General features: G+C 41.3%; 1 protein-coding gene across 1 annotated transcript in view; it reads right to left on the reverse strand.

Moving 5' to 3' along the window:
- The window catches only part of COL19A1 (collagen, type XIX, alpha 1), a 445,162-nt gene extending 444,505 nt beyond the window's left edge, over window positions 1-657 (reverse strand). Inside the window, exon 1 of the mRNA XM_010848502.1 lies at window positions 600-657. The gene's annotated coding sequence lies outside the window, so the exon portion shown is untranslated. The remainder of the gene's footprint in view (window positions 1-599) is intronic.
- Window positions 658-9,288: the final 8,631 nt, after the last annotated feature.

A 9,288-nucleotide genomic window follows, 5' to 3' on the forward strand; every position in this document is an offset into this window, starting at 1 on the left:
CGCTCGGAGAAGCAGCCGCAGGGCAGAACCGGTAACCGCGCGGGGAGCCGGCGCCGCAGCCCCGCGCCCCACAGTGTACGCCCCTTCACTGTCTCCTCGCTTTCTAGGCGGGGGACGTCTCTAGACAGAAAACAAACAAACAAAAAAAGCTCTAACGGCACGGGTTTCTTTTGAGTGGATTTGTTTTCTGCGTTTCTCCCTGGAGATTTTTTTTTTTTCCCCTTCTGTATTCGGTGTCTTGACCGCATCAGCAGGGCTCTCAGTTCTGCTCCACAGACAAACAGATCCGGCAGAAGCACCTAGAACTAAAGTATAAAGCCCGCAGCCTGCAGGGTGGGCACACACGAACACGACCCACCAGCATCTACGCAGCGCGCTCAGGCGGCCCAGTCGTGCCCACAGGGCGGCCTCCTGGGCTACAGCTACCTACGGGAATGCGAAATGGCAGGTGTGCGTTCCGTAGGCACCCTGACCCACCGACGAGCGGAGCCCGGCTTTCAGATTTTCTGGGGAAACGGGTGCGGCGGAGACGCAGAACCGCGAGGGAGCGTGCGCGCGGGGGAGCGGGCGGGCGCGGGGTCGCGGCGCCGCGCACTTACCTTGGCCGCGTGCGGGGCTCGCCGGCCGGTGGGCGGGCGAGCGCGAGGCTGAGCACCGCGGCACGGAGCGCCCTGCGAGTGGGGCCGGGGCGCGCGTCGCTGCCCTTATTAGTCTCTCCCCGGGTGACCCTCCCACTCGTCGAGGACGAGGACTCCGCAAGACGGGACTCCGCCAACTCGGGCCCGGGTTTTCCTTAATTACAGCTACGTCGCCCCAGAGCCTTGCAGGTTTCCGCTTTATCCGCTGTTTCCCATCACATAGAGAAGGCTGGTTGCAAAGGCTTCGAGTTTCTCACTTTGTGAAGTGTCATCCAAGTATGGTATGCGGCGGACATTCGAAGGTAGATAACTGGCTTTTTAACAGATGGACTGTGAAGGGACATCATTTCTGTTTCATTTTGTGCTGTTATATCAGTTTAGATAAAGTTAATCAAGAGAGGCTGTTCCGATCATGCTTGGATGTACAGAGTTGTGTGCTTTTGTCTCAGACTCCACAGAAGTATTTTGTGATTTTAAATATTGTATCTTTCTATAGATCGGCGCTACAAATCCTGAACTCTTTGGGGCCCCTTATAACATGTGAAGGTGACACTTTTTAGCATATTCAGTGTAGGGGCATGTATGTAGAGTGTGTGTATATATATATATATAGAGAGAGAATATATATATATATATATATATAGTAGGTATACATATGTATTGTATGTACATATATGTGTATTTGAAAGAAAAGTTAAACCACTATCGAATTCAGAAAAGTCAGGCATTAGAAAACAGATAAATTGGTTTAATGTTCAGTATTGCCGCAGTTGACAAAATAGAATAAATTGTAGTATTGATCCATAATGGTGAAAATCATTAAAGTTAAAAGTTATTTTAAAACCATAGCAATAGGTTTTGTAAATGTCTGGGTCCACAGGTGAGGAAATTAAATCAGGCTGGGGAAAAAAAAATTAAATGTTAAAAAAATTTTTAGAAGATAGCTCCTTTCCATTTCATTGAAGTGCAACTATGAAGAGTCAGCTAGTAGTTTTTAAACCTGTCTCTCATCCTGACCAAAACCCCTGCTGCAAGTTTTAGTCTGGCATCCCTAATGATGCAAACCACGTTCCTATGTCAGAACTTGAAAGCTCCTGATGTTTTGCTTTCCTGTGATTTTCATCACTGGCTTCTGGTTCACTGTGGAAAGAGGCCAAGGAGGGAGGCTGCTGCATGAGTCACACTACTCAGATGGCCACCCGAAAACGCAGGAGTCCCAGACCTGCCTTAGACTTGTGGTGACCTGTCTCTTAAGTTTTTAAATAGTATTACCCCTCTTTGACTATTTTTTTCTCCCAAAGCAATTGTACTTTACTTTTTAATTGAAATAAAAGCATCCAGGTTTTATTTCTCCCATAGACTATTAACTTTACATTTACATTTAATTAGTACTATTTTTTTAAATAAGGCTTTAAGTCTACTTAACAGGAAGCTTGAAAATTTGCCTCTAAGTTGTTCTTTAATACAAGTAAATCATCTTCATGTTAGCATTATTTTCATAAATATTTTAACAATTTAATAACCTTTAAGAGGTTTTAAAACTAGCCAAACTTACATTTTTGCTTCTATCTCGAATTTCTCATTTTCCTACTCAAAGTATTGAACGAAGTAAGAGTTTTGAAAAAAGTGAAAAATACAATTAAAAATGATTATGTGTTGCTTTCTTTGTCCCTAGATATGCCAGCATCCCCAGGTCAATAAATCCTCCTAGGTTTTTTGGTTTTTTGTTTTTTCAGGCAAGTGTTTGACTCTGGGCTGTATTTTGTGATCACACACTATTATATCCCTAGGTTTAGGTCTTTTATCCAATTCTTTTCACTGAATTTTAAAGTGACTTCAAGTCAAAAGATCCCTTAACCAGGCACCTTTTATTTATCTAACCCCAATACAGTTATAAACTATCAGTTTTCCCATTTGGTTCTGAAGCTACCGCTGGCGAAGGAACATCTGAAAATAATAGGAGAATCTGACAGCACTTTGATTTCCTGCAAACAGCTTGCGGGATTTCTAACCCCCAGTTTAGCTGTATGCATGTGTGACAAAAACTTTTTTAAAGATTTCAAAAACAAACTGTTTTCAACATTTATGGCCCATGGGAGACACATTTAAACCAGTATTTTTATGCCTTAAGAGAGCTAAATTCATTTGAAATGCATTTTTTAAAGCTCCATATTTTTAATTCCCCACCTACGTAAATTAAACAGTTTAACACTGAACTACATTTTGATGATTGCCCCATAATAAATGTAAAGATGATGTGTTTTCTAAGCCTCGCTTATCAATCACTTCTGTTTTCTCATGGCTATTTCTTTTTCCTTTTCTTCGTTTCTGTGTACTTCTATACTCCCAGCCATGTTGCTTTGCTTTTTCCCTTTTGTAATTTCTTTCGCTTTTCTCCCCTTTTATGGTTTCCATTTTCTAAGAAGAATTTCAGTATTGCCCCAGCTAACTTCTTAGTTACCACACCATAAGCGTGTTCATTTTCTATTGAATGGAGTGCCCCAGCCATACATGACTCCTCTACCGACCCCATGGAATTCTTCAATGCGTCCGTAGAGGAGGGACAGACGTCACTGTCAGCTGTAATTACCAACTCTAACTTGTCACCGAGAGTCTGTACTTCCCTTTCTATTCCTTTTAAAGCCAGTACTATATATAATATTCATATCATACAAATAAGGGTGAAAAGAAAGTAGTCGGATTAGTTCAAAATTTTTAGTAAACAGCAAAATATAGGGCATTTAAAATTTTTTCAATGCTATTTTTATCATTGTTTCAGAAAATGTCCTCATAGAGAAAATAATATTCCACTGGTGGTTGCTATGTTTGCTTCCGTTCCTGGAAGATGTTTAGCTCCTGACATTGACTCAACTTAGAAATGAGAGGAAGAGGTGATCACGGGTCTGACTTTCACTTGGTTTATTAGACCCTCTTCCTAGGGATCGGTGACGCTGAAAGGAAATATGTTAAAAGACAAACGCCTGACTGGAGAAAATGTTTATTAATACACACCCGGCTCTCAAAATAAAATTTTTTTAAAGAGAGAGAGAGAGGGAATCCCAATAAAAAAATAGGCAAAAAAAAAAAAAATTATGAAGAGACAATTCACAAAGGAAATACAAATGGTCAGTGAACACATGAAAAATTATTCAACTGAATTACTATGCAAAAGAAATGTACATCAATACAGGAGTGATTTTTGCTCCCCTCATTTTGACACGGAGAAGGCAATGGCACCCCACTCCAGTACTCTTGCCTGGAAAATCCCACAGACGGAGGAGCCTGGTAGGCTGTAGTACATGAGGTCGCTAAGAGTTGGGCACAACTGAGCACTTCACTTTCACTTTTCACTTTCATGCATTGGAGAAGGAAATGGCAACCCACTCCAGTGTTCTTGCCTGGAGAATCCCAGGGACAGGGGAGCCTGGTGGGCTGCCGTCTATGGGGTCGCACAGAGTCGGACACAACTGAAGTGACTTAGCAGCAGCATTTTGACAGGATTAGTATTCTCAACACCAAAAGTGGGGACACAATATAGTTGCCCTTTCAAAAGGGCAAATTAGCCACTTGTATTAAATGCTTTAAAAATTGCGCATCAACTCTGCCTCACAAACTCCTCTGAAATAGTAGCTGTGGTTACTTCTAGGTTAGGATTATGGGAGATTCTGATTTCTTCCTTTTGCTTATCTGTAATTTTCTACAGTGAACCTGTATTACTGTTGTAATAAAAAATACAACAAACACGAACAAAGTGGTGTTTTATATATCGCCGACAAATTAACAAAGTGATGGGGTTAAGAGAACTGAGAAATTTTCTTACACTTAGCCTAGTGATTTGACTAGGAAGCAAATATTAATTAAACCATGTCTCCATTCAACATGTATGTTTGAACCCCTCTTAAGCTAAGCACTGTAGAATATACAAAGATAGGTTGGATATGAGCCCCACTTCCTGGGGTTGAACATTGGGTAAGAAAGGGAAGATGTATATGTACATAGTGACAATATGAAATAAAAATATAGCATGTAATGAGCAAAGTAGATCTAAAATGTGGGGGAGTTTAAAGGAAGGGGAAACTGTGGTCACATGTGGAAGTTTCAGAGTCAAAAGATTTCAGTGAACAAAATACAGTTGACCGTTGGACAATGGGGTTTTTTAACTGCATGGGTCTACTTACACATGGATTTTTTTCACCAAATACATACTACAGTACTACAGAATCCCATAGTTGGTTGAATTTGTGGTCACAGAACCAGAGATTTGGCGGACTGACTGTAGAGTTATATGCAGATTTTCTGCAGAAAGGAGGTTCAGCACCCCTAACCCTCCCACACTCCACCCCAACACACGTGGTTCAAGGGTCAACTGTACATCCATTTTTTGTCCTTCGCAGTAAATATACTGGCAAGTCATCCCAGCATCCCAGTGCTGGAAGAGGCATTGTCAGTAAATAATTATATGTGAAAGGATGTAATAAATAATTATATGTGAAAGGATGTAACTATTTCTGTAATAAAGATTTGTAGAAAGAATCAACAGAGAACAAGCTCATTTCTCTCCTTTTCAGATGAAGGACGTGAAGTGTTTCCTACTGAACTTTCCCTGAAATTCAAGGCCATCGACAGTGTAACCTCCACCTTCTTACCTCAGTTCCCTTAAATGCACATGATGCCCAACCTGATCAATGACCTGTGACCACAGAATGAATAGCCAATGCTTTCTCACTGTCTCTAGTTGCGGCAGCCTACCAAAACGTCAGGGGGCTGTTGGAATCCTGCTTATTTGAGGTTGTTCTATAATATAGTTCCTTCCCTAACCTCTTCCCACCAAACAGACCCTCCCCTACCCCTATACAGCAGAGTACAATTTGCACTTTTTAAGACACCCTGGCTTCCTAGGTGGCACAGTGGTGAAGAATCTGCCTGCCAACACAGGAGACTGAAGAGCTGTGGGATCAATCCCTGGGTCAGAAAGATCTCCTGGAGGAGGAAATGGCAACCTGCTCTGGTATTCTTGCCTGAGAAATCCCATGAACAGAGGAACCTGGTGGGCTACAGGTTCACAAAGAGTCAGACACAACTGAAAAACAACACACACACACACACACAATTACACTCTACTTGACACTTCGTTTCACACACTTTTCTGTATTTGGTCCCAACTTAATTGTAAATTCCTTGAGGGCTGGGACTATGTCTTCTTTTTACTAATACCTACAGCATTTAATACAATAAATTATTTTTCCTTCATATAATCTTCAATTATTTGTCGAAATGGAGCCTGTGGAGGTTAAGTAACTGAAAGCGTCAGTTCAGTTCAGTTGCTCAGTCGTATCCGACTCTTTGCGACCCCATGAATCACAGCACGCCAGGCCTCCCTGTCCATCACCAACTCCCGGAGTTTACTCAAACTCATGTCCATCGAGTCAGTGATGCCATCCAGCCATCTCATCCTCTGTCATTCCCTTCTCCTCCTTCCCCTAATCCCTCCCAGCATCAGGGTCTTTTCCATTGAGTCAACTCTTCACGTGAGGTGGCCAAAGTATTGGAGTTTCAGCTTTAGCATCAGTCCTTCCAATGAACACCCAGGACTGATCTCCTTTAGAATGGGCTGGTTGGATCTCCTTGCAGTCCAAGGGACTCTCAAGAGTCTTCTCCAACACCACAGTTCAAAAGCATCAATTCTTCGGTGCTCAGCTTTCTTCACAGTCCAACTCTCGCATCCATACATGACCACTGGAAAAACCATAGCCTTGACTAGATGGACCTTTGTTGGCAAAGTAGTGTCTCTGCTTTTGAATATGCTATCTAGGTTGGTCATAACTTTCCTTCCAAGGAGTAAGTGTCTTTTAATTTCATGGCTGCAATAACCATCTGCAGTGATTTTGGAGCCCCCCAAAATAAATTCTGACACTGTTTCCACTGTTTCCCCATCTATTTCCCATGAAGTGATGGGACCAGATGCCATGATCTTAGTTTTCTGAATGTTGAGCTTTAAGGCAACTTTTTCACTCTTGTCTTTCACTTTCATCAAGAGGCTTATTAGTTCCTCTTCACTTTCTGCCATAAGGGTGGTGTCATCTGCATACAATTTTTTAATGAAAATTGATATAGGCTGACTCTCCAAGTTGGTATGGGAAAATGGTGATTCATTTGGTACTTATGTCTAAGAGAATTAAATTACCACATTGACAAATAATTGTAGGAGGGACTTCCCAGGTGGTACAGTGGTTGGGAGGCTGCCTGCCAATGCAGGGGACATGGGTTCAGTCCCTGGTCTGGGAAGATTTCATGTGCACTGAAGCAACTGCTGAGCCTGTGCACCTGGAGCCCACGCTTCGCACGAGAGAAGCCACTACAATAAGAAGCCCACGAACTTCAGTAAAGAGTATCCTCCACTTCCCGCAACGAGTGAAAGCCCGTGTGCAGCAAAGACCCAGAACAACTAAAAAAATGAATAATTTTTTTAAAAAATGGATGTCTTAAAAAATAGCAATAATTACAGAATAACTTGTTTTCATGTGTAAAGACTCCAAGCACAGAGACTCTGAGTACAGCAACATATCAACCCAACAGGTTCTTATTAGTTGAAAATGTCTTCATCCTATGTCCTCTTCACTCCTTTTCGACACCTCAGGGAAATTTTCATTATTGAAAATGAGAACACTCATTATTATTCTTAAAACATGCAAATGACCTCTAATTAAACTTTGTTCTAACTCCTGAATGCTTTAAAATAGCCAATCCTATATACAACATCTGAAAAAAAATCAAACTTGGTACATCATAAAATTATTAGTTAGCTAGAACATTATGTCAAGTTAATATCTATAAAATTGTGATTATTTTCACTGTAACCTCTTTCTAGAACATTTATTTTCAACTCAATTTATTTAGCTCATTTTATGATTCGCATGGAATCACTTAAAATATCACCATGTACTAGGAAGTGATTCACATATTTTATTTTTTTAAAATCCTTTGAAAATCCTGTTGCCCAGTTTTTACAGCTTAGGACTGACTCTGAACCAAGCCCTGACAGAGCCAGGATTTGTACCTAAGTCTGTCTCAATCCACAGCCCAAGCTCTCAGCCTCTGTGCTCTGGCAACTTTTTTTCTGAAAATGCCTGTTTAGTTCAGCCAGTTCGGTTGCTCAGTCATGCCTGACTCTTTGTGACCTCATCGACTGCAGCACACCAGGTTTCCCTGTCCATCACCAACTCCCAGAGCCTGCTCAAACTCATGTCCATTGAGTCAGTAATGTCATCCAACCATCTCATCCACTGTCATCCCCTTCTCCTCCTGCCTTCAATTTTTCCCAGCATCAGGGTCCTTTCCAATGAGTCAGTTCTTCACATCAGGTGGCCAAAGTACTGGAGTTTCAGCTTCAGCATCAGTCCTTCCAATGAACACCCAGGACTGATCTCCTTTAGGATGGACTGGTTGGATCTCCTTGCAGTCCAAGGGACTCTCAGGAGTCTTCTCCAACACCACAGTTCAAAAGCATCAATTATTCGGTGCTCAGCTTTCTTCACAGTCCAACTTTCACATCCCTACATGACCACTGGAAAAACCATAGCCTTGACCAGACAGACCTTTGTCAGCAAAGTAATGTCTTTTCTTTTTAATATGCTGTCTAGGTTGGTCATAACTTTTCTTCCAAGGAGCAAGTGTCTTTTAATTTCATGGCTGCAGTCACCATCTGCAGTGATTTTGGAGCCTAAAAAAACTAAGTGTCTCACTGTTTCCATTGTTTCCCTGTCTACCTGCCATGAAGTGATGGGACCGGATGCCATGATTTTAGTTTTCCAAACTGTTTATAAAACTTAAAGAGCTACCTAACAGATGGCTAACAGGGAATGCAAGACCAGGCAGGGGCTTCAAAGGTACATGGCGACAACATAATCCCCTTACAAGATGACTTGAAGTAAACCTACATGTCTCTGTTTTAAGACTGGAATCAATTGCAATTAAGATAAAACCATGAACGAAACAGTCGGTCCTAAAATTATTTTATGCATTCAGATGCTGTGTTGCAACACACTTTCATCTCTGTTGACTTGAAAAAGAAATTCCAAGATACTGAACTAGGCAAAGTACTAGTGAACTAAGGCAAGGTAAGATAAATTTGACTAGACTCTGTTCTCTATCAAAGGTGACAGATTTACCTACTTTTCTGATACTCAAGAACATTCTTGCTGTCAAATTATTTTACCATAAACCCACTTTTATCCATCTTAAATATAAACTTCTATGTTTATAAAGTCCCTTTCAAGTAATTATGAGAAGTCATAAAACACAGCTAGTGAAGGAAATAATGATAGTTCATAAATCCATACTTATTTTTAAGAACTTCAGGTGTTAAACTCTACAGAATATTTTTTTCTTTTCCTGTGCAGAACCATTCTTTATTTTTATAAAGTCCTCACAATAAATCTTAGTGTTTTGATAGCCATATTAAAACCTACTCTCTTTTATCTAAAGACTTGCTTGCATGGGCTGCCAGATAGATGTGCTTGTTCTAATCTTGTCCCTAGCTGAGGTCACGGCTCAGCTGGTTCTGCATTTTGACCCCAACCCTGGAGATGTTGGTTCACCAGGAGGCAGGTGCCATCTGAAGTAGAGGAAGGGTCTGTTTTCTCCATCAATG

The sequence above is a fragment of the Bison bison genome, unplaced genomic scaffold (assembly GCF_000754665.1).
Source record: "Bison bison bison isolate TAMUID 2011002044 unplaced genomic scaffold, Bison_UMD1.0 scf7180017864268, whole genome shotgun sequence".
NCBI lineage: Eukaryota > Metazoa > Chordata > Mammalia > Artiodactyla > Bovidae > Bison > Bison bison.